Source organism: Triticum aestivum, chromosome 4D (assembly GCF_018294505.1).
Source record: "Triticum aestivum cultivar Chinese Spring chromosome 4D, IWGSC CS RefSeq v2.1, whole genome shotgun sequence".
NCBI classification, from domain to species: Eukaryota; Viridiplantae; Streptophyta; class Magnoliopsida; order Poales; family Poaceae; genus Triticum; species Triticum aestivum.
Window position 1 is genome coordinate 437,753,855 of NC_057805.1, and position 24,192 is coordinate 437,778,046.

At 46.4% G+C, this 24,192-nt stretch overlaps 1 pseudogene; it reads right to left on the minus strand.

The window, feature by feature from the left end:
• Positions 1-2,275: 2,275 nt before the first annotated feature.
• Positions 2,276-4,464, minus strand: LOC123100224 (serine carboxypeptidase 1-like; annotated as a pseudogene).
• Positions 4,465-24,192: the final 19,728 nt, after the last annotated feature.

Below are 24,192 nucleotides of genomic sequence, written 5' to 3' on the forward strand. Positions count from 1 at the left end.
ACTATATCCAAATAGGAGTTCCACGCTACCTTATTTCTCTTGGCATGCAACCTGCCCACATCAACAATCAATATTCAACCATCCATCTCAGCCAATCTGCCACCTCGGCGAAAAAATCAACGAAACAAAATTGAACCCCCCCCCCCCCCGTGCGTCTGTTGCTCTTCCTTCCCCTTCGGTTCCTCATCTTAAATCCCTCTTGTGAGCTCCTCTCCCTTCCCAATCCACTTTGAGGACCATGGCCATATTAATGGTCCAACATCATTATTGTGACACCTGAAATAACAAAGCCGCTGCCATGTGATCTTGAGAGGCCGAAGAAGAGAATGGTCATAGTAAGGAGACCTATACAGATCTGCACTGTCGAAAACAGGCGAGTCTCTGCTCCCTCAAGCAGATTTTACACCCTAGCATTTGAATTTCTCACGCGCCATGATTGCTTGAGGGCTTAGGGGCTTTTGGTGTAGGGATTGGCTTGTGGTGCCTAGGTTATGTTGGATTCGCCCAATCATGGCATTCATGCCCTTAACTATGTTTTTGAAGTTTTAATGACATTGTATATTTGGGCTCGATTTTTTTGTTTGCATCCTTTGCATCATGTCCAGCGGGATAAGCATGTTAAATTCTCTAGAACGACCTGGTGGAAGATCAGGGGGGGGGGGGGCAGATCGGGCTTTCAAGGAGAGGGTCATTGGCGACCTTCATTCCTAAGGTGGCTGCAGAGGAGTTCGGAGTGTCCATGGGATGTAGAAGCGAAGCTAAAGATATCTGGTGGTGAAACGATGTTGTTCAAAAGGCTATTAAGGAGATGAAAGGTTGTTTCATATGTCTACACCTGGATAGGAGTGCAGAGAGTGGTGGCGTCAGACCCATGCAGCCTGGTCCGTTGCCTGGGGCGTGACCCTTATTTCATTCGTTGTTTGTAGCTGCCTGGGGCTGGAGACCATTTGAAGTAGCGGCAAAAAGTGTGTTCGCACACGAGCACGTCACCACGTACCCTCAAAACTAGGGGTGATGCACCGCAGCTCACGTCGAAGGAGACCCGTCCGAAAGGGCGGTATGCAAGCAATCCCACAGGAGCTTTTGTAGACCCAAAATCCTACACGCCCGGGAGGGCCCCCATCAGGGCGCGCAACTGCTATGGGCTGCCCTAGGTTGACTTGATCGCCCCTAGGGCCTCGTGGATCACGGCCATGCAAACAAAGAACAAACCAAGGAGGGCTTAGTTGATCATGATTTATTATTTTCTCTTTCTTTTTCTTTTTGTTTGTTTCGGCCAATTTGGGAGCGGCTTTGTGATAATGGAACCAACCAGCAAAAAGTATTAACGCTGCAATTGGCATATGATAGATCGATTGTGTGTTGTTTAACTGGCCGTCATCTATCATCTATTTATGAGACGGTTGAACTTTTCGTACACGAAAAGGACTCCAAATCCTTCCAAAATTAACCGAACTTGGATTTAGGTAGGTATAAGACATTAGTTTGGTTTTTGGGACCCACATGCCGCATAAGAAATCAGATGGAGATACTCCCAAGAGCAAAATGTTTCGACGAGACGAACAACTTTTATGTTGAACAATTTTCAATTCGGGGTCATCTTGAGAGTGTTTTCTCTTGTTTTCTAAATTCTATAACAGAGAAAAACGTTAATTATTGCCCGGGTGTCCAGACTCCAAGCCAGACATTTGCCAGGATTGTCCGAGTTCCATCCCGGATCGTCCGGCTTTAATATTGAACCTTCAGTTGTTTGTCCGGACAATAGCCCCGACGTTTGGCGGCCGAATCACCCGGTTTCCAACCCGGACAATCCGATCATCTGCTGTTGCGACGCACAGTTGTGGTTGAAACTTTTGCATACAACCTCAGATTGAGATGATTCAAAATTCAAAATCAATCGCCTCAACGAGGCGAAGACAAATCCATGTAAAATACTTTTTCATTTGAGGTTTTGTTGGGCTTGTAGTCGGCCAAACCATACTCCGAATGCCAAATCTTAGCACTCCGAGCACATCTTCGGACCGCGAGATGAGATCGGATGATGATGACCCAAACATCAAAATTGTCATTTTGACCATACGAAATGTTTTCATATTGGACACTCTTTCATTTGAGGCTACCTTGATTACGTTTTCTTCCATGCCAAAAACTGGTGTCAACAGGCTTAACGTTCTAGTCATCCATGAAGCATACGTCTGCGCTGTGCCGTCGCCATGGTGCCGCCGTGTGCATGATAATAAACAATCTACGGGTGTGCAAGAGTAGGGTGGAGAGAGAAGCCAATCAAGTGTGAATAATGTCAGTCAGCGCCAAAGGGCTACGTACGTACAGGAGTTTCCCCACACCCACCACTGGCAGCAGCACAAGCCAAGCCAACCATCGATCATCATCATACACACGCACACGCCCTGCCAACAGCCTCAGTCGGTCTGCGGCGCCGCGGACGGCAGCGGCTCGCCTCGGAGGAAGGACGTGAAGAGCGCGAACCCCCGCTCCGGCTGGTCGACGGTGACCATGTGGCCGGCGCCGCGCACCGTGGCCAGCACCAGCCCCTTGTACGCGATCACGTACCCGGCCACGTCCTTGCCCGGCCCCGGCGACCACGCCCGCCAGTCCTTCTCCACGCCCAGCTGCAGCTTCTCCACCGACCGCCTCGTCGCCGTCACCGGCACCATCGCGTCGAAGTCGCCGCTGCACCGCCACAGCAATACTCTCATTAGTGATTATTACACCGATAGGATCGGCTGAAGAGAAGTGTTGCTGACCTGAATAGCCAGATGCGGATGCCGGTGGTGACCAGGGCCTTGAGGTGTGGCAGCATCGACGTCGGCGAGTCCCCGAAGCGTTTCAGGTTGTACGTCCGGGTTCTGCACCCGACCCACGGATACTTGAGCGCCGTGTTGGCGTGGATCGCCGTTTGCACCTGGCGCTGGTTCAAGTACGCCTCCACAAAGTGTGCGAGGCATGGACCAGCAATGTCCTGCACACCAATGCATGTACTCCGTTCAGTGCAGCTGCCGCTCATAGCAACCAGTAGTTCAAGTAGCATGTAGGAGTAGTACATACCGTGCACTTGGAGTCTGTTGGCCTGACTTTCTTGTCGTGGCAAGTGGGCGCGTAGACGTTGAAGGCGCTGATGTCGCCGGTGTTGCTGTAGGCGGTGTCCCTGGCCGCCTGGCAGACGGTGGAGAGGTCGTCGGGGCCCTTGCAGTGCTTGGCGATGGTGTCGTGCGCCGCGTCCGATATGAAGGCGCGGTGCCACAGGTACTCGTACAGCTCCGCCTGCTCCTCCGCGAACTCCAGTATGCCGTTCCCAATCTGAGACACACGTGTTACTACTCATCGATCTCAAGCTGATTGACAGCTGTTGGCTCTGATGGGTACTAGTACTCACGGAGATTCCTTTGAGATTGATGGGGGTGAGCTTGGGGTTCTTGTTCTGGACGTCGATGGTGACGGCCAGCTCGGGGATGTAGTGGCCGGCGTAGCTCTCGCCGACGATGAAGAACTCGCGGCCCTTGTACTCGGGGAAGCGGTCGAACCACCTGAGCAGGAAGACGTGCGAGTCGATGGCGGTCTACACCTCCTCGTTCACGGCGTAGGAGAAGCCCACGCCCACGGGGCTCTCCAGGAACAGCAGGTTCGCCGCTGCGCCACCCAACACCACGCCGGCCATTTTGTTAGCACAACCGAAATGCCATCGACCGGCAAGTTGTTAGGGTGGGGTGGGGGACTGACCGGCGGTCCAGGAGTAGGGGTTCGGGCAGAGGGTCCTGCCTTCCGTGTCGACACGGAAGGGGCCAACCTCCTGGAACGCTCCAATCCCGAAGGAAGAGCAGCCAGGCCCTGTCAATCAAATTAACCGATCGATGAACGTAACTCTTACCACATGCATTGATCTGACTGCACGTTAGAAAGCATCCTGGCTACTAGATTCTCCTCCTCCCCTATTAATTCACCGCCGGACCACGAACGGAGACGTCTATCTTGGCCGGAGAGTTTGCAGGAGAAATGTATGTTCTTTCTTTTACCTCCATTGAGCCAGAGGACGAGCGGCTTGTGAGCGGGGTCGACGGGCGCCTCCACGAAGTAGTAGAAGAGCGACTTCCGCGCGGCCTTGTCGAAGTTGATGTAGCCGGAGTACTGCCGCAGCTGCACGGCCGGGGGCTGCCCCGGCAGCGCGACGATCACGTCCGCCTCCTTGTGCCCTGGCCGGATGCCCGGGGCGGCGTCGGCCCGCCGCGGGAGCGCGGAGAGGGCGACGACCGCGACGACGACGACGGAGAGGCGCAGCGCTCTCAGCGCCATTTTGCTCGCGGGAGGAAAATGGCGGACCTCCCGACGGAGGTCGCCGGGTGTTTATAGGCAGGAGACCGGCCTATTTCGTTCTCTCTGGTTCGTCGGTTGGGTGTCCGCGCTCTGTTTCGAGCTCGGCTGCATCGCGGGCTGTCGATCTGCCCGTTTTGGGGGAGCCTTCGCCTATAATAGGATATGCTTTTGATTAGCAGTGGACAATTTACCCCGCTCGTTTAGCCGCGTACTTCTCTGTGCTGCATACATTTTTTTTAATTAACATTACTTCTCTCTGCTATTAACCGATTCGGTTGAGAAAATTACCAGGTAGTATGAGGCTGGTCATAGTAGGAGTAACTTAGAAAGTAACATAGCGCATTTCAAGACATGTTTGCTTATGTGGCATAGAGTTAATGAGAAGAGAGGTGTTTGGAGTAACATAATATGTTACTGTAACATAACGCAACCCAAAGCAAAATGAGTCTATAATGTAATAAATGCTATCATCTATGATACTATTTGTATGTTACTTTGCACCATGAAGGTAGTAACAAAGACTAGTGTCATGCATATGACACTAATCTAAGTTATTCCTCACTATGACTAGCCTGAGCTGGTTTGTAGGTTCACTCAATAGAAATCAGCTGGGAATGCCGAGTGTCTTTTTCTCGGACGACGCTAGACATCAGTGAAGGACAGCTTTTCATCACGTGGGTGTTGCGGTCTGCTTTCACGCAACACATTGATGTTTGGACTTGGGACCCCGTAGGACTGCTTTCACGCAGTGTTGCAACAAGTGCATGTTAGGCCAACTCCAAGGCACACCCCGAAATGGTTTGCCCGCGTACGTTTTGGGTCCAAATAAACAGACGAGCCGGCCCAAGGCGCAACTCCATCCTCAATCCCGTCCATTTTTCGTCCGGCTCAACCCATTCCTGACGCATAGTTGAGCGACTCAATCCCGTCCATTTTTCGTCTGGCTCAACCCATTCCTGACGCATAGTTGAGCGAGCTTTGCGGTCGCGTGGACAAAGAATGAACGGGCACACAGCGTCTCAGCGTCCGCCTCGGGCCAGGGTGTCGGCCGTGCAACTGCTTCCCACCGACCCTAGTCAATGCGCACGGGTGGTTGGGCCCACATGTCAGCCACCCAGACGGACCTCGGCCACGTCCTTTTTTATGGCGAAGCCGTAGACTTCCACTTCCACTTCCACTTCCCCGTTCCCATCTGCTTCCCCACCATTGCCCCCTCCATCGGAGACAGCAAACCCTAGCCGTTGTCCACCTCGCTCCCCGCAGGCCATGGGGTTCTGGAAGTGGCACCCAGGCAAGAAGGGCAATGATGACCTACAAGTATAGGGGATCTATCGTAGTCCTTTCGATAAGAAAGAGTGTCGAACCCAATGAGGAGCAGAAGAAAATGACAAACGGTTTTCAGCAAGGTATTCTCTGCAAGCACTGAAATTATCGGTAACAGATAGTTTTGTGATAAGATAATTCGTAACGGGTAAAAGTAAACAAGGTGCAGCAAGGTGGCCCAATCCTTTTTGTACCAAAGGACAAGCCTGGACGAACTCTTATATAAAGCAAAGCGCTCCCGAGGAGTCAAGTTAGTTTTCATCATGCTCATATGATTCGCGTTCGTTACTTTGATAATTTGATATGTGGGTGGACCGGTGCTTGGGTGCTGCCCTTCCTTGGACAAGCCTCCCACTTACGATTAACCCCTCTCGCAAGCATCCGCAACTACGAAAGAAGAATTAAGATAAATCTAACCATAGCATGAAACATATGGATCCAAATCAGCCCCTTACGAAGCAATGTATAAAATAGGGTTTAAACTTCTGTCACTCTAGCAACCCATCATCTACTTATTACTTCCCAATGCCTTTCCCTAGGCCCAAATAATGGTGAAGTGTCATGTAGTCGACGTTCACATAACACCACTAGAGCAGAGACAACATACATCTCATCAAAATATTGAACGAATACAAAATTCACATGATTACTTATAACAAGACTTCTTTCATGTCATCAGGAACAAACGTAACTACTCACAAAGCATATTCATGATCAAGATCAGAGGAGTATTAATTATCATTAAAGGTCTAAAAATATAATCTTCCACCGGATAAACCAACTAGCATCAACTACAAGGAGTAGTCAACACTACTAGCAACCCACATGTACCAATTTGAGGTTTTGAGACAGAGATCGGATACAAGAGATGAACTAGGGTTTGAGAGGAGATGGTGCTGGTGAAGATGTTGATGGAGATTGACCCCCTCTTGATGAGAGGATTGTTGGTGATGACGATGGCGATGATTTCCCCCTCCCGGAGGGATGTTTCCCCGGCAGAACAGCTCCTCCGGAGCCCTAGATTGGTTCTGCCCAGGTTCCGCCTCGAGACGACGGCGCTTCATCCCGAAAGCTTCCTTCTTATTTTTTCCTGGTCAAAACACACCATATAGCAGAAGATGGGCGCCGGGGGCCGGCCAGGGGCCCACAAGGACGGGGGGCGTGCCCAGGGGGGTAGGGCGCGCCCTCCACCCTTGTGGCTGGCTGGTGGCCCCCCTCTGGTACTTTCTTCGCCCAATATTTTTTATATATTCCAAAAATATTCTTCGTGAAGTTTCAGGACTTTTGGAGTTGTGCAGAATAGGTCTCTAATATTTGCTCCTTTTCCAGTCCAGAATTCCAACTGCCGGCATTCTCCCTCTTCGTGTAAACCTTATAAAATAAGAGAGAAAAGGCATAAGTATTGTGATATAATGTGTAATAACAGCTCATAATGCAATAAATATCAACATAAAAGCATGATGTAAAATGGACGTATCAACTCCCCCAAGCTTAGACCTCGCTTGTCCTCAAGCGAAAGCCGAAATCGAAAAATATGTCCACATGTTTAGAGATAGAGGTGTCGATAAAATAAAATACGGACATGAGGGCATCATGATCATCTTTAGAACAACAACATATAATGCCATATAATTTCTTATGCTAAAGTAACAATTCGTTCACAAGGTAGAGTATGAATCAGAAACTTGATTGAAAACTAACAAACTATGATCTCAGTCATTGAAGCAATTGCAATTTATCATAACATCGGAAAGAGTCAATTCAAGAGCTTTTCAGCAAGTCCACATACTCAACTATCATTTGGTCTTTCATAATTGCTGACACTCACGCGATACTTATGTGTTCAAAGCTTCAATCGGTCACAGAGAAAGATAGGGGCTTATAGTCTCGCCTCCCAACCTTTTACCTCAAGGGTAATGTCAACAATAATACTTTATGATAACCTACATCCGAGTGGATATATATATCCGGATCTCTCCAACATATAGTACTTGCCAAAGGAAAAGGTATAAAGAGGAAAGGTGATGATCACCATGCCTCTTGTATAAGGGTATATGAGATAAAAGTAAAAGATAGGCCCTTCGCAGAGGGAAGTAGAGGTTGTCATGCGCTTTTTTGGTTGGATGCACAAAATCTTAATGCAAAAGAACGTCACTTTATATTGCCGCTTGCGATAAAGACCTTTATTATGCAGTCCGTCGCTTTTATTTCTTCCATATCACACGTTCGTATAAAGCTTATTTTCTTCACACTAATAGATCATACATATTTAGAGAGCAATTTTTATTTCTTGCACCGATGACAACTTACTTGAAGGATCTTACTCAATCCATAGGTAGGTATGGTGGACTCTCATGGCAAAATTGGTTTAAGGGATGTTTGGAAGCACAAGTAGTATCTCTACTTGGTGCAAAGAATTTCGCTAGCATGAGGGGGAAAGGTAAGATCAAGATGTTGGATGATCCATGACAATATAACTTCTATTCGGATATAAGCAAACATAACTCATTATGTTGTCTTTCTTGTCCAACATCAACTTTTTTAGCATGTCATATTTTAATGAGTGCTCACAATTACAAAAGATGTCCAAGATAGTATATTTATATGTGAAGCCTCTCTTTCTTTATTACTTCCTATTAATTGCAAAAATGACCAAAACTAAGTTTGTCAACTCTCAACAACTTTTATTCATCATACTCTTTATATGTGAAGTCATTACTCTCCATAAGATCAATATATGATCTTTTTATTTATTTTTATTCTTTCTTTTATTTAATTCCCTCAAGATCATAGCAAGGAAGCAAAGCCCTCAACTCAAAACTACTCTTTATTATATATAACTCAAGGACTCGATTACATAGATAGAGATCGAAACAAAACTCAAAGCTAGATCATGCTGAAATTTTATTCTACTAGATCAAGATATAACCAAAAGGATCAAACTAAGAAAAACGATAAAGATAAAGGTGTGAAGGTGATACGATATCGGGGCACCTCCCCCAAGCTTGGCAGTTGCCAAGGGGAGTGCCCATACCCATGTATCTATGTCTCTTTCTTCAGAGGTGGTGATGATGGAGTTGTTGATGATGTAGGCTTGTCGTCCATCTTCTAGGGCATAGGCTCACCATCATAGTGAAGGAAATATGCCCTAGAGGCAATAATAAAGTCGTTATTTATATTTCCTTATATCATGATAAATGTTTATTATTCATACTAGAATTGTATTAACCGAAAACTTGATACATGTGTGAATACATAGACAAAACAGAGTGTCCCTAGTATGTCTCTACTTGACTAGCTCGTTAATCAAAGATGGTTAATTTTCCTGACCATAGACATGTGTTGTCATTTGATGAACGGGATCACATCATTAGGAGAATGATGTGATGGACAAGACCCATCCGTTAGCTTAGCATATTGATCATTAAGTTTTATTGCTATTGCTTTCTTCATGACTTATACATATTCCTTTGACTATGCGATTATGCAACTCCCGAATACCGGAGGAACACCTTGTGTGCTATCAAACGTCACAACGTAACTGGGTGATTATAAAGATGTTCTACAGGTGTCTCCGAAGGTGTTTGTTGGGTTGGTATAGATCAAGATTAGGATTTTTCACTCCGAGTATCGGAGAGGTATCTCTGGGCCCTCTCGGTAACGCACATCATGATAAGCCTTGCAAGCAATGTAACTAATGAGTTAGTTGCGGGATGATGTATTATGGAATGAGTAAAGAGACTTGTCGGTAACGAGATTGAACTAGGTATGAAGATACCGACGATCGAATCTCGGGCAAGTAACATACCGATGACAAAGGGAATAATGTATGTTGTCATTGCGGTTTGACCAATAAAGATCTTCGTAGAATATGTAGGAACCAATATGAGCATCCAGGTTCCGCTGTTGGTTATTGATCGGAGATGTGTCTCGGTCATGTCTACATAGTTCTCGAACCCGTAGGGTCCGCACGCTTAACGTTCGATGACGATTTGTATTATGATTTATGTGTTTTGGTGACCGAAGATTGTTCGGAGTCCCGGATGAGATCACGGACATGACGAGGAGTCTCGAAATGGTCGAGAGGTAAAGATTGATATATTGGACGATAGTATTCCGATAATGGAATGGTTCTGGATTGTTTCAGGTATTTTTCGGAGTACCGGGAGGTTACCGGAACCCCTCGGGGAAAGTAATGGGCCACTATGGGCCATAGGGGAGAGAGGAGGCAGCCCACAAGGGGTGGCCGCACCCCCCCATGGGAGTCCGAATTGGACTATGGGAGGGGGCAGCGCCCCCTTTCCTTCTCCTCCTCCCTCTCCTTCCCCCTTTCCCCCCTCCATGAGAAGGAATAAGAAGGGGGGCCGAATCCTACTAGGACTAGGAGTCCTAGTAGGACTCCCCCCACTTGGCGCGCCCCCTAGGGCCGGCCTCCTCCCTCTCCCTCCTTTATATACGTGGGCAGGGCACCCCTTGGAGACACACCAATTATTCCAAGCCGTGTGTGGTGTCTCCCTCCACGGTTTACTCCTCCGGACATATTCACGTAGTGCTTAGGCGAAGCCCTGTGCGGATCACATCACCATCACCGTCACCACTCCGTCGTGCTGACAAAATTCTCCCTCGACCCTCTGCTGGATCAAGAGTTTGAGGGACGTCATCGAGCTGAACGTGTGCAGGACTCGGAGGTGCCGTACGTTCGGTGCTTGATCGGTTGGATCATGAAGACGTTCGACTACATCAACCGCGTTAAACTAACGCTTCCACTTTCGGTCTACGAGGGTACATAGACACACTCTCCCCTTCTCTTTGCTATGCATCTCCTAGATAGAGCTTGCGTGATCGTAGGATTTTTTTTGAAATTGCATGCTACGTTCCCCAACAGTGGCATCCGAGCGAGGTCTATGCGTAGATGATATACACGAGTAGAACACAGAGAGTTGTGGGCGATAATAGTCATACTGCTTACCACCAACGTCTTATTTTGATTCGGTGGTATTGTTGGATGAAGCGGCCCGGACCAACCTTACATGACCACGTTCATGAGACCGGTTCCACCGACAGACATGCAACTTGTTTTGCATAAAGGTGGCTGGCGGGTGTCTGTTTCTCCAACTTTAGTTGAATCGAATTTGACTACAGCTGGTCCTTGTTGAAGGTTGAAAAACACACTTGATGAAAAATCATTGTGGTTTTAATGCGTATGTAAGAACGGTCCTTGCTAGAAGCTCGTGGCAGCCACGTAAAACTTGCAACAACAAAGTAGAGGACGTCTAACTTGTTTTTGCAGGGCATGTTGTGATGTGATATGGTCAAGACATGATGTGATATACGTTTTTGTATGATATGATCATGTTTTGTAAAAGTTATCGGCAACTTGCAGGAGCCTTATGGTTGTCGCTTTATTGTATGAAATGCAATCGCCATGTAATTGCTTTACTTTATCACTATGCGGTAGCGATAGTTGTAGAAGCAATAGTTGGCGAGACGACAATGACGCTACGATGGAGATCAAGGTGTCAAGCCGGTGACGATGGAGATCATGATGATGCTTTGGAGATGGAGATCAAAGGCACAAGATGATGATATCCATATCATGTCACATTTTTTGATTGCATGTGATGTTTATCTTTTATGCATCTTATTTTGCTTAGTACGGCGGTAGCATTATAAGATGACCCCTCACTAAATTTCAAGGTATATGTGTTCTCCCTGAGTATGCACCGTTGCGATAATTCGTCGTGCCGAGACACCACGTGATGATCGGGTGTGATAAGCTCTACGTTCACATACAACGGGTGCAAGACAGTTTTGTACGTGCGGAATACTTAGGTTAAACATGACGAGCCTAGCATGTACAGACATGGCCTCGGAACACTGAGACCGAAAGGTCGAACGTGAATCATATAGTAGATATGATCAACATAGAGATGTTCACCATTGAAAACTACTCCATCTCACGTGATGATCGGACATGGTTTAGTTGATATTGATCACGTGATAATTTAGATGACTCGAGGGATGTCTATCTAAGTGGGAGTTCTTTAGTAATATGATTAATTGAACTTAAATTTATCATGAACTTAGTCGTGATAGTTTTTGCATATCTGTTGGGGATATGACTATTAGGTATAACCCGCCAGGAGGGGCCGAGTCATACCACCGACGACTTATAAAATGAAGATGGCGGATCATGGCAAGCCCATTGACGGCCCAAGACCCAGTGGCGGCTTAAGGCCCAAGAGGATGAACCGCCATATGTATAAACTTGTACCGTAAGGTAAGCTTAATTAGTCACCGAGCCGGACACGTTGTGTATGAGCCGGCCGGGACTCTTTAAGCTGTCGGGCATCAACCTGTGTATAGAAAGGGGTGACCCGGCGGCGGGTTAACTGAGGAAAGAAGAGATCGAGAACTAGGTCAAGCGTATTCGCTCCCTGGTAATCTAAAACCAAGCAATACAATGTCAAACTAGAGTAGGCCTTTACCTCCACCTCAAGGGGCTGAACCAGTATAAACTCTCTGTGTCCTTTGTCTCGGTTAACCCCTTTAAGCTCACCTAGTTGCGATGGCTCCACGACTAAGTCCTTTCGCTAGGACATCTGCCGTGTTAAGTCCAGGACAGTTGGCGCCCACCGTGGCGCCAGCGCATGGTGGTTTTGAGTTCTTAAAGGGCAACTTCGCCGGGATCAAGGGATACCTTGTGGGCCGGATGACCAAGAGTCGTCTCGGCAAGCTCTACATCAACGACACAGGCTGGGGCCCCGAGGCTGGCTCAATTGAGTATGGGTACCGGGTCTCCTTCGGCGGAATCCATGTCTTCATCTGCAAGATCGGCGAATCGGGCCCTGAGCCGGACAGCTGCACCGACATCATCGAGACGGCTCAGCGTGCACGACCCGCCAAGGTTCAAGCCGCTGTCAAGCATGCCTTTGTTGGTTTCATCCATGGGGCGGGCTTTGAGGAAGGATCCGTGTCTGGTAGTGAGACGGCCATCTACTCGGATGGTGAATCGTCAACCGGTGAGACCAATTCAATGTATCAACTGCAGGACGGCTGGCTTGGGGGTTGTTCCGATGGCGACAGTATTCCGGACCCCTCTGAGCTGCCGAACATGGTTGCGATCTTCATGGCCGGTACACGCAGCCGGCGCTCGGCTCAACGACCGCCGCGACTATGACCTCCAGCTCAACGGCTGGTGCTAGGCTCTGCGCGCCCACCGGCTCAGATTCTGATAGAGTTGTTGGAGGCTTTGGCAACTTTGATGGGGGTGGAGGTGACCCCAGACACTCAAGAATAGCATAAGGTGGATGTTGCGAGGTTATGAGATGAGATAGCTCAATCCAAGGAAGAGTTGGCGGCTTAGAACGCTAGGATGGCCACAGAGCAAGCTGCTCTGGACGCTCAGGCACAACAGATTCAGGCAGACTCTTTCTGGCTCACCTTGGATCAAAACGCTTCAAATGCCATCATGAGAAGGAGGCACCAGAGTCATTTACCTCCGGTTTACGATGCGAGAAACCTCTTCAACACGCCTGGGGCAGGGACCAGTGACCCGCCTGTGGTGAACCGGGCGGTTGAGGCGCCCGTGACCGGAGCGCCGGTTCAGCCGCGTACTATGGATCCGCCTCATTTGGATATGACTCCACCTCAGCATATTCCGACACCGCCGGTTCATTATTCTAATCCTTTGGATAATATGATTGCTGCGACGACACGTTTGGCAGCTCTCCCGGTTGAAGGCGAGTCTCCAGCTGCGATAGAGACATGGAGGGCCAGAGAACTTCTTCAGATAGCAGTGGCTCAACAGGCGGCTTATTCATATAGTCGTGAACAGATTCACTCAACCCCTCGTCCAAGCCGGAGTTATAGTAGACATATTGATTCGCCAGCAGTTTCAAGCAGTGAGCAGCACCATAACCAGCCTCGTAGGCATGACCCGGCGCACGGTGGTGTCGATGCTCAGACTTTGGTGGATCAGGGCAGGGCGCGTCGGGAGGCTGAACTGGCGGCTCAGCTGGCGACTCAACAGCAATCCCCAGTTTATCCGTCAGCATCGGTGGAGGCAGGAGTGACCTCGAGAACCTTGAGTGTACCATGTTTAGTGCCGGCTCTGCGCAATGAGTGTTTGCCTAAGGACTTCAAGGGCCCTCGTAAGGTGCCTAATTACACAACAGATCAGCCCCCGGAGGCTTGCATTGAGAGCTATGAGATGGCTATGGAGATGTTGGATGTTAGCGATGCTGCATGCGCTAAGTATTTCACCATGATGTTGGATGGGCTGGCTCGTACTTGGTTGAAAGGACTGCTGGCTAACTCCATTAGGTCATGGGTAGAGCTGAAAACGTGTTTTATCCAAAAAATTAAAGACACATGCAAGCATCCCATGTCGATTCTGGATTTAGACTCTTGTGTCCAAGGTGAGGGCGAGTCAACAACCAATTGGGTGCGCGGGATCTCAGCTATTATACACTCATCGGATAGTATCAACGCTGGTTCAGCAGTCCTGATGTTGGAGAAGAATTGCCGTTTCCTCCCCCTTAAGCAGAAACTGGGGCGGCTTAAATGCCACTGTAATGACATGGGGGAGCTCATGGCGGCTCTCGTCAAATATGCCGACTCCGATAGTACCAAAGACCCCGACTCCGATGAGGAGAAGGGGAAGAAGAGCATCAATGCAAAGGGGCAGTAGCATAATACGGAGGGTCAAAGTGGCAATGGTAAGTGCAAAGCTGATGGCAATTTAGATTTTATGGCTAACACCAATACACAGAATAATAATCAGCATCGCAAGGGAAAGCCGCCCCGGCTTGGAGGGCCAAAATTTAAAATTGAGGCGATTATGAATCAGCCTTGTCCAAAGCATGGTACGCAAGAGAAGCCGACCAATCATCTATGGAAGGATTGCTTCATCATGAGGGAGTACAGAAATTCCAATTTTTTCCAGAATAATCATGGCCCGAATGGCGGGTCAGGATCCGGCTCTCACGGGCTTGGTTTTGGTGGTGGCGGTTCAAACTTTGGTTTCCAGGGCCAAGGTAATCAAGGCGGTTTCAAGCAACAATCTGGTCAAGGGAATCAGCTACAGCAGTCTAGTTATCAGAGTAATCCGAAGCAGCTCAATAGTGGTCTGTATCATGTGTTCACCACAAGTTTATGCAAACGGGACCAAAAGGTTCGTATAAGGGCGGTGAACGCAGTTGAGCCAGCGGTCCCTCGCTACTTGCGGTGGTCTGAACACCCTATTGTATGGAGTCGCGAGGATCACCCGCCCCGGGTTGACAGTCCGAGTCAGTTAGCTTTGGTGGTTGCACCCTAGGTTGGAGGGTATAAGCTCACTAAAGTACTCATGGATGGAGGTAGTAGCATCAATATCCTTTACTATGATACTTTTCACCATATAAGTTTATGACCGATAAGGATCTTAAGCCATCTAATACTGTCTTTCATGGCGTGGTGCCTGGTAAGTCGGCGTATCCGGTGGTCAAGATAGCTTTGGAAGTGGCTTTCGGTGATGATCATGATTCCAGAGTGGCGACATTGACCTTTGAGGTGGTTACGATCAGGAGCCCTTATCATGCTTTGTTTGGGTGGCCGGCTTATGCCAAGTTTATGGAAAGGCCTTGTTATGTTTATCTGCAACTTAAGATGCCGGGTCATAAGGGCACCATCATAGTACATGGGAACAGGAAGATAGCCTTGGCATGTGAAGAGGGCGATGCTGCTTATGCTGAGTCTGTTTGTGCAACAGAAGATTTGAAGTTTTACAAGGATAATGTTGACCCGACAGATATGACACCTCTGGAGAAACCAACCACAGAGCATGACCCTCTGTTGAAATTTAAATCAGCGGATGACACTAAGTTGGTTGATTTTGTCCCTGGCGACTCATCCAAGCAGTTCAGTATCAGTGCTAATTCGGATCTGAAATAGGAAAGCGCACTCACCGAGTTCATCCGTGAGAACCAGGGCATCTTTGCATGGAAGCCTTTAGACATGCCAGGTGTACCGAGGGAACTCGCTGAGCACACTCTCAATATTAATCCAAAGTTTAAACCGGTCAAGCAATTCCTTCATCGCTTTAATGAAGAGAGACGTAAGGCCATTGGTGAAGAAGTGGTCCAGCTCTTGGCAGCTGGGTTCATTGTTGAAGTTTTTCATCCTGAATGGTTGGCTAACCCGGTGCTGGTGCTTAAGAAAAATGGTACTTGGCACATGTGTGTGGATTACACGTACCTTAATAAAGCCTGCCTGGCTGATCCTTTTGCTCTCCCTCGTATTGATCAGATTATTGATGCTACGGCGGGTTGTGAGCGTTTGAGTTTTTTGGATGCCTATTCTGGGTATCATCAAATCAAGATGGCAGTTAAGGACCAGGAGAAGACAACCTTCATCACTCCCTTTGGAGCCTTCTGCTATGTGTCTATGCCTTTTGGGCTCAAGAGTGCCCAGGTGACTTACCAGCGGTGTGTTCAGAATTGCCTTCATGATCAGATTGGACGCAATGTTCATGCTTATGTGGATGATATTGTTGTGAAATCCAGGAAGAAGGATACCTTGATAGATGATTTGAAAGAGACCTTTGACAATCTCTGGGTCTACAAGATGATGCTTAACCCGGCCAAGTGTGTTTTTGGTGTGCGAGCTGGCAAGCTCTTGGGTTTTTTGGTTTCTGAAAGAGGCATTGAAGCTAACCCGGAGAAAATCAAGGCTATTACTTCCTTGGCTAAACCGGCGTCTGGCGGGTCGTATTGCGGCCTTAAGCCGGTTCATAAGCTAGTTGGGAGAAAAAGCTATCCCTCTGTACCAGATGATGAAGAAAACAAATCACTTTGTCTAGAGTGATGCTGCCGATCAGGCGTTTGAAGCCTTGAAGAAACAGTTAGCTGAACCACCGATCCTTGTTGTTCCTATTGATAAGGAGCCCTTGTTGTTATATGTGGCTACCAATAGCCAAGCTGTCAGTGTGGCAATTGTTGTGGACAGGAAGGAATCAGGCAAGGAATATCCGGTTCAGCGGCCGGTTTATTATATCAATGAGGTCCTCATTGAATCCAAGCAGAGGTATCCACATTGGCAGAAACTGGTATATGGAGTGTTCATGGCTAGTCGTAAGCTAAAGCAGTATTTCTTTGGTCATCCCATCACTGTGGTCAGTTCTGCCCCCTTGGGGGATATTATTCAAAACAGAGAAGCCACTGGTCCGGTAGCCAAATGGGCCATTGAGCTTGGACCCCATGGTTTGAAGTATATGCCTCGGACAGCTATCAAGTCTCAAGCACTTGTGGATTTTATCAATGACTGGACTGAGCTGCAGATGCCTGAGGAGAAGCTGGATAGCCCATATTGGACTATTCACTTTGATGGATCCAGGCAGTTGGAAGGCTCGGGGGCTGGAGTTATTTTGACTTTCCCCACGAGGTGATAAATTTTATTATGTTTTAAGGTTGATGTTCCCTTGTACTAACAATGCAGCTGAGTATGAGGCCTTGCTCCATGGTCTTTGGATGGCTAAAGAGATGAATTTAAGCCAGGTGAGGTGTTTTGGTGACTCAGTTTTGGTGGCTCAACAAGTTTCACGCACTTGGGATTCTAAGGACCCACTCATGGCGGCTTACCGCCGCGAGGTTGATGCTATTGCTGGTTATTTCAAAGGTTATCAAGTGGAACATGTTGATCGCAGGAAAAATGAGGCGGCTGATGCTTTGAGCCGGTTAGGGTCCCAGCGTAAGCCGGTACCACCTAATGTTTTCCTTGATATTCTGCATAATCCTTCAGTCAAATTGCCTACGGAGGAAGATCTTGCTATTCCTGACCCGGAGGCACAATTGGTGGCGGCTCTTCATGTTATTCCTGATTGGACAGTTCCATATTTGGCTTATATGACCCGGGGCGAGTTATCTGAAGATGAAACTTTGGCCAGGCAGATAACCCGGCGGTCTAAGTCAATGACTATTGTCAATGGAGAGTTGCATCGTTGCAGTGTCACAGGGGTGTTTCAACGTTGTGTTTCTCCTGAGGAAGGCCGTGAGATTCTACGAGATATTCGTGAAGGAGATTGTGGTCATCATGCTGGCTCTAAGTCTCTCGTAGCCAAGGTTTTCCGTCATGGGTTTTATTGGCTGACCTCTCATGCTGATGCAGAGGATTTGGTCAGTAAATGTGATGGTTGTCAGAAATTTTCAAGACGAGCTCATGTGCCGGCTCAAGAATTGAGGATGATTCCAATCACTTGGCCGTTTGCAGTCTGGGGGCTGGATATGGTTGGACCTTTCAAAAGGTCCAAAGATAAAAAGACTCGCCTTTTGGTGGCGGTTGACAAATTCACAAAGTGGGTTGAGGCAGAGCCAGTCAGTAAGTGTGACGCGGCAACAACGGTTCAATTCATCAAAAAGGTGGTTTTCCGGTTTGGCTATCCTCACAGCATTATAACTGATAACGGTACTAATCTGTCCAAGGGTGCTATGAAAGAATTCTGTCAACGAGAGCATATCCGTCTTGACGTATCATCAATGGCTCACCCCCAGTCCAATGGCCAAGATGAAAGAGCCAATCAAGAAATTTTGAGAGGCATCAAGCCCCGGCTTATGGCCCCTTTGCAGAGGACGTCGGGTTGTTGGGTGGAGGAATTGCCCTCAGTGCTATGCAGTATCAATACTACCCCCAACAGATCTACAGGTTACACGCCTTTCTTCATGGTTTACGGAGCAGAGGCGGTTCTCCCTAGTGACATCCGCCACGACTCGCCTCGTGTGGCGGCTTATGTTGAAGCTGATAATGAAAAAGCACGTCAGGATGCTCTTGACCTGTTGGATGAGGAGCATGACCTTGCGGCGACTCGTTTGGCGATTTATCAGCAAGATCTGCACCATTATCATACCGCCAGGTTAAAACCAGAACCTTTCAAGAAGGAGATTTGGTGCTCCGGCTCATCGAGGATCAGACTGACATGCACAAGCTATCCCCACCTTGCGAAGGGCCTTTTGTGGTCAGCAAAAATCTGAACAACGGATCATACTACCGCATTGATGTTCGAGAGCACAAGGACTCACGCAAATCTGAGGAGGAGACCCGTCGGCCGTGGAACGTTGCTCATCTCCGGCCTTATTACACTTGAGCCACCAGCTCATGTGATGTACATACTTTGTCAATGTATATATTATGATGAATATAATAAAGCCGGCATCCCTGATAATTCAGGGCCTATGTCGTTTCATTTTTGAGAATATGAGTCTTTATTGTCACTTCATACGATCACTTGGGGGCTTCCTGCTTATTGAGCATAGCTATGACTACCCTCTTGATCCGGCTTGTACGCCATGATTACAAAATACTTGGGGGCTTCCTGCTCATTGACCATAGCTATGACTACCCTACTATTCCGGCTTATACACCTGGAATAAAATATTACTTGGGGGCTCCTTGTTAATGAACAAGAGCTTTGTTGTCCCTTGTAATAGGCTTGGACGCCAGGTGTATTCACCAAAAATCTGGGTTATGCTGCCTTTGTTTGCCTGCCACTCCGACCAGGTTATCCTGGAATTACTCGTCGTACTCTTGACAATCAATCTTATAAAGACCCTGAATTTGTCAAAGTTAAAACGACGATTGGTCATGTGAGGTCCGGCTTACGGGTTTGAATTAAGGTTTAACTCAGTGGTTCTGCGGCCCTTGAATAGCACTTGACATTGAGGCTTGGCAGCCTATGAATGCCTTGTTTTTTCTCCTTTATATTTGCTTTGGACATTTTTTTTAGGTTCATCTTTGGCGCAATGATGGTATATGGTGGAACATTGATTAGGTCCATGTTGCCTTCTGATTCATATATGAATCTATCCAGAGTTTTGTTAACCAGGCCTGGCTTTGGACTTTAAATCGCCAGTGAATGATGATTATGTGCTTGGAGTTCTGTGCTCTAAGCTTTGGGATGTTACCCTTGCTGCATGTGTTGTTGTAAGCCGGCGGTATGAATAAATTGAATAGGGCGTTGTGCTCTAAGACTTTGGGCATTGTGCTCTAAGACGACGCATGATAAGCCGACAGTGTGAACAAATATCACAGGTATGATATTTATTTTGTTGTAATTATATGAGGTTTTAATAAACCTGCCCTGGTTATGGGCTATTTAGTCACTAGTGGTTTTTCTATAGGGTATTATGACCCGCCCTGGGGTAAACCGCCAGGGCACCTGTTATTTGCTTATGTGCAGGAAAAAATGATCAGTATGGTCCGTGATACGTCCATTTTGCATCATGCTTTTATATCAATATTTATTGCATTATGGGCTGTTGTTACACATTATGTCACAATACTTATGCCTATTCTCTCTTATTTTACAAGGTTTACATAAGGAGGGAGAATGCCGGCAGCTGGAATTCTGGGCTGGAAAAGGAGCAAATATTAGAGACCTATTCTGCACAACTCCAAAAGTCCTGAAACTCCACGAAAGTTATTTTTGGAAATAATAAAAAATACTGAGCGGAAGAAATACCATAGGGGGCCCACACCCTGGCCACGAGGGTGGGGGGCGCGCCCTACCCCTGGGCTCGCCCCCTGCCTCGTGGGCCCCTGTTGGCCCTCCGGTGCCCATCTTCTGCTCTATGAAGTCTTTCGTCCGAAGAAAAATCAGAAGCAAGCTTTCGGGACGAGACTCCGCCGCCACGAGGCGGAACCTTGGCGGAACCAATCTAGGGCTCCGGCGGAGCTGTTCTGCCGGGGACACTTCCCTCCGGGAGGGGGAAATCATCGCCATCGTCATCACCAACGCTCCTCTCATCAGGAGAGGGCCAATCTCCATCAACACCTTCACCAGCACCATCTCCTCTCAAACCCTAGTTCATCTCTTGTATCCACTTCTTGTCTCTAAGTCCGGGATTGGTACCTGTAGGTTGCTAGTAGTGTTGATTACTCCTTGTAGTTCATACTAGTTGGTTTATTTGGTGGAAGATCATATGTTCAGATCCTTTATGCATATTAATACTCCTCTGATTATGAACATGAATATGCTTTGTGAGTAGTTACGTTTGTTCCTGAGGACACGGGAGAAGTCTTGCTATTAGTAGTCATGTGAATTTGGTATTCGTTCGATATTTTGATGAAATGTATGTTGTCTCTCCTCTAGTGGTGTTATGTGAACGTCGACTACATGACACTTCACCATTATTTGGGCCTAGAGGAAGGCATTGGGAAGTAATAAGTAGATGATGGGTTGCTAGAGTGACAGAAGCTTAAACCCTAGTTTATGCGTTGCTTCGTAAGGGGCTGATTTGGATCCATATGTTCCATGCTATGCTTAGGTTTACCTTAATACTTCTTTTGTAGTTGCGGATGCTTGCAATAGGAGTTAATCATAAGTGGGATGCTTGTCCAAGTAAGGACAGCACCCAAGCACCGGTCCACCCACATATCAAATTATCAAAGTACCGAACGCGAATCATATGAACGTGATGAAAACTAGCTTGACGATAATGCCCATGTGTCCTCGGGAGCGCTTTTCTCTATATAAGAGTTTGTCCAGGCTTGTCCTTTGCTACAAAAAGGATTGGGCCATCTTGCTGCACTTTATTTACACTTGTTACTTGTTACCCGTTACAAATTATCTTATCACAAAACTATCTGTTACCTATAATTTCAGTGCTTGCAGAGAATACCTTGTTGAAAATCGCTTATCATTTCCTTCTGCTCCTCGTTGGGTTTGACACTCTTACTTATCGAAAGGACTACGATAGATCCCCTATACTTGTGGGTCATCAAGACTCTTTTCTGGCGCCGTTGCCGGGGAGTGAAGCGCCTTTGGTAGGTGGAATTTGGTAAGGAAAAATTTATATAGTGTGCTGAAATTTACTGTCACTTGTTACTATGGAAAGTAATCCTCTGAGGGGCTTGTTCGGGGTATCTTCACCCCGACCAGTAGAGCAAGGAGTTGCTCCTAAACCTACTGAACCTACTGAAAATGAAAATGTCTACTTTGAGATTCCTTCGGGTATGATAGAAAAACTGCTAGCTAATCCTTTTGCAGGAGACGGAACAATGCATCCTGATGAGCACCTAATATATGTGGATGAAGTTTGTGGATTATATAAGCTTGTAGGTGTGCCCAATGATGTTATTAAGAAGAAGGTCTTCCCTTTATCTTTGAAGGAAGATGCATTGACATGGTATAAGCTATGTGATGATATGGGATCATGGAACTACAAACGATTGAAATTGGAATTTCATCAGAAGTTTTATCCTATGCATCTTGTTCATCGTGATCGCAATTATATATATATATATATATATATATATATATATATATATATATATATAATTTCTGGCCTCGCGAAGGAGAAAGCATCGCTCAAGCTTGGGGGAGGCTTAAATCAATGTTATATTCATTCCCCAATCATGAGCTCCCAAGAGAAATAGTTATTCAAAAATTTTATGCTCGGCTTTCTGATAACAATCGCACCATCCTCGATACTTCTTGTGCTGGCTCTTTTATGATGAAGACTATTGAATTCAAATGGATTTATTGGAAAGAATTAAACACAACTCTGAAGATTGGGACCTCGACGAAGGTAAGGAGTCAGGTATGACACCTAAGTTTGATTGTGTTAAATCTTTTATGGATACCGATGTTTTCCGTAAATTTAGCACTATGGACTTGACTCTGAGATAGTAGCTTCTTTCTGTGAATCTTTTGCTGCTCATGTTGATCTCCCTAAGGAGAAGTGGTTTAAATATCATCCTCCCATAGAAGTAAAAGTAGCTGCACCTATTAAAGTTGAAGAAAAGACTATCACTTATAATGATCCTACTGTTCCTACTGCTTATGTTGAGAAACCACCTTTTCCTGTTAGGATAAAAGATCATGCTAAAGCTTCAACTGTGGTTCGTAAAAGCAATATTAGAACTTATACACCTCCTGAGCAAGTTAAAGTTGAACCTAATATTGCTATTGTTAAAGATCTCTTGGATGATAATATTGATGGGCATGTTATCTATTTCTGTAATGAGACTGCTAGAATTGCTAAACCTTGTGCTAAAGTAAACATAGACCTGTGGTAGGCATGCCTGTTATTTCTGTTAAAATAGGAGATCATTGTTATCATGGATTATGTGATATGGGTGCTAGTGCTAGTGCAATACCTATTGACTTATACAAAGAAATTATGCATGATATTGCACCTACTGAGTTAGAAGATATTGATGTCACAATTAAACTTGCCAATAGAGATACTATTTCACCCACGGGAATTGTTAGAGATGTTGAAGTCTTGTGTAGGAAAACTAAATATCCTGCTGATTTTCTTGTTCTTGGTTCCCCACAAGATAGCTTTTGTCCCATTATATTTGGTAGACCCTTCTTGAACACTGTTAATGCTAGGATAGACTGCGAAAAGGATGTTGTTACTATTGGCCTAGGTGATATGTCTCATGAGTTTAATTTCTCTAAATTTCGTAGACAACACCGTGAAGAGGAATTGCCTAGTAAAGATGAAATTATTGGTCTTGCTTCTATTGCCGTACCTCCTAATGATCCTTTAGAACAATATTTGCTAGACCATGAAAATGATATGTTTATGAATGAAAGAAGGGAAATAGATGAAGTATTCTTTAAACAGGAACCCATCCTGAAACACAATTTGCCTGCTGAAATCCTAGGGGATCCTCCTCCACCCAAGGGTGATCCCCTGTTTGAGCTTAAACCGTTACCTGATACTCTTAAATATGCTTATCTTGATGAGAAAAAGATATATACTGTTATTATTAGTGCTAACCTTTCAGAGCATGAAGAAGAGAGATTATTGAAAACTCTGAAGAAGCACCGCGCTGCTATTGGATATACTCTTGATGATCTTAAGGGCATTAGCCCCACTCTATGCCAACACAAAATAAATTTGGAGAAAGATGCCAAACCTGTTCGTGATCACCAACGACGGCTGAATCCTAAGACGAAAGAAGTGGTAAGAAAGGAAATACTAAAGCTTCTTGAGGCAGGTACTATTTATCCAGTTGCTGATAGTCAGTGGGTAAGTCATGCCCATTGTGTCCCTAAAAAGGGAGGTATTACCGTCGTGCCTAATGATAAAGATGAATTGATCCCGCAAAGAATTATTACAGGTTATAGGATGGTGATTGATTTTCGCAAATTAAATAAGGCTACTAAAAAAGATCATTACCCCTTTCCTTTTATTGATCAAATGCTAGAAAGATTATCCAAACATACACATTTTTGCTTTCTAGATGGTTACTCTGGTTTCTCTCAAATACCTGTGTCAGCCGATGATCAATCAAAGACCACTTTTACTTGCCCTTTCGGTACTTTTGCTTATAGACGTATGCCTTTTGGTTTATGCAATGCACCTGCTACCTTTCAAAGATGCATGATGGCTATATTCTCTGACTTTTGTGAAAAGATATGTGAGGTTTTCATGGATGATTTCTCCGTTCATGGATCCTCTTTTGATGATTGCTTGAGCAACCTTGATCGAGTTTTGCAGAGATGTGAAGAAACTAATCTTGTCTTGAACTGGGAGAAGTGCCACTTTATGGTTA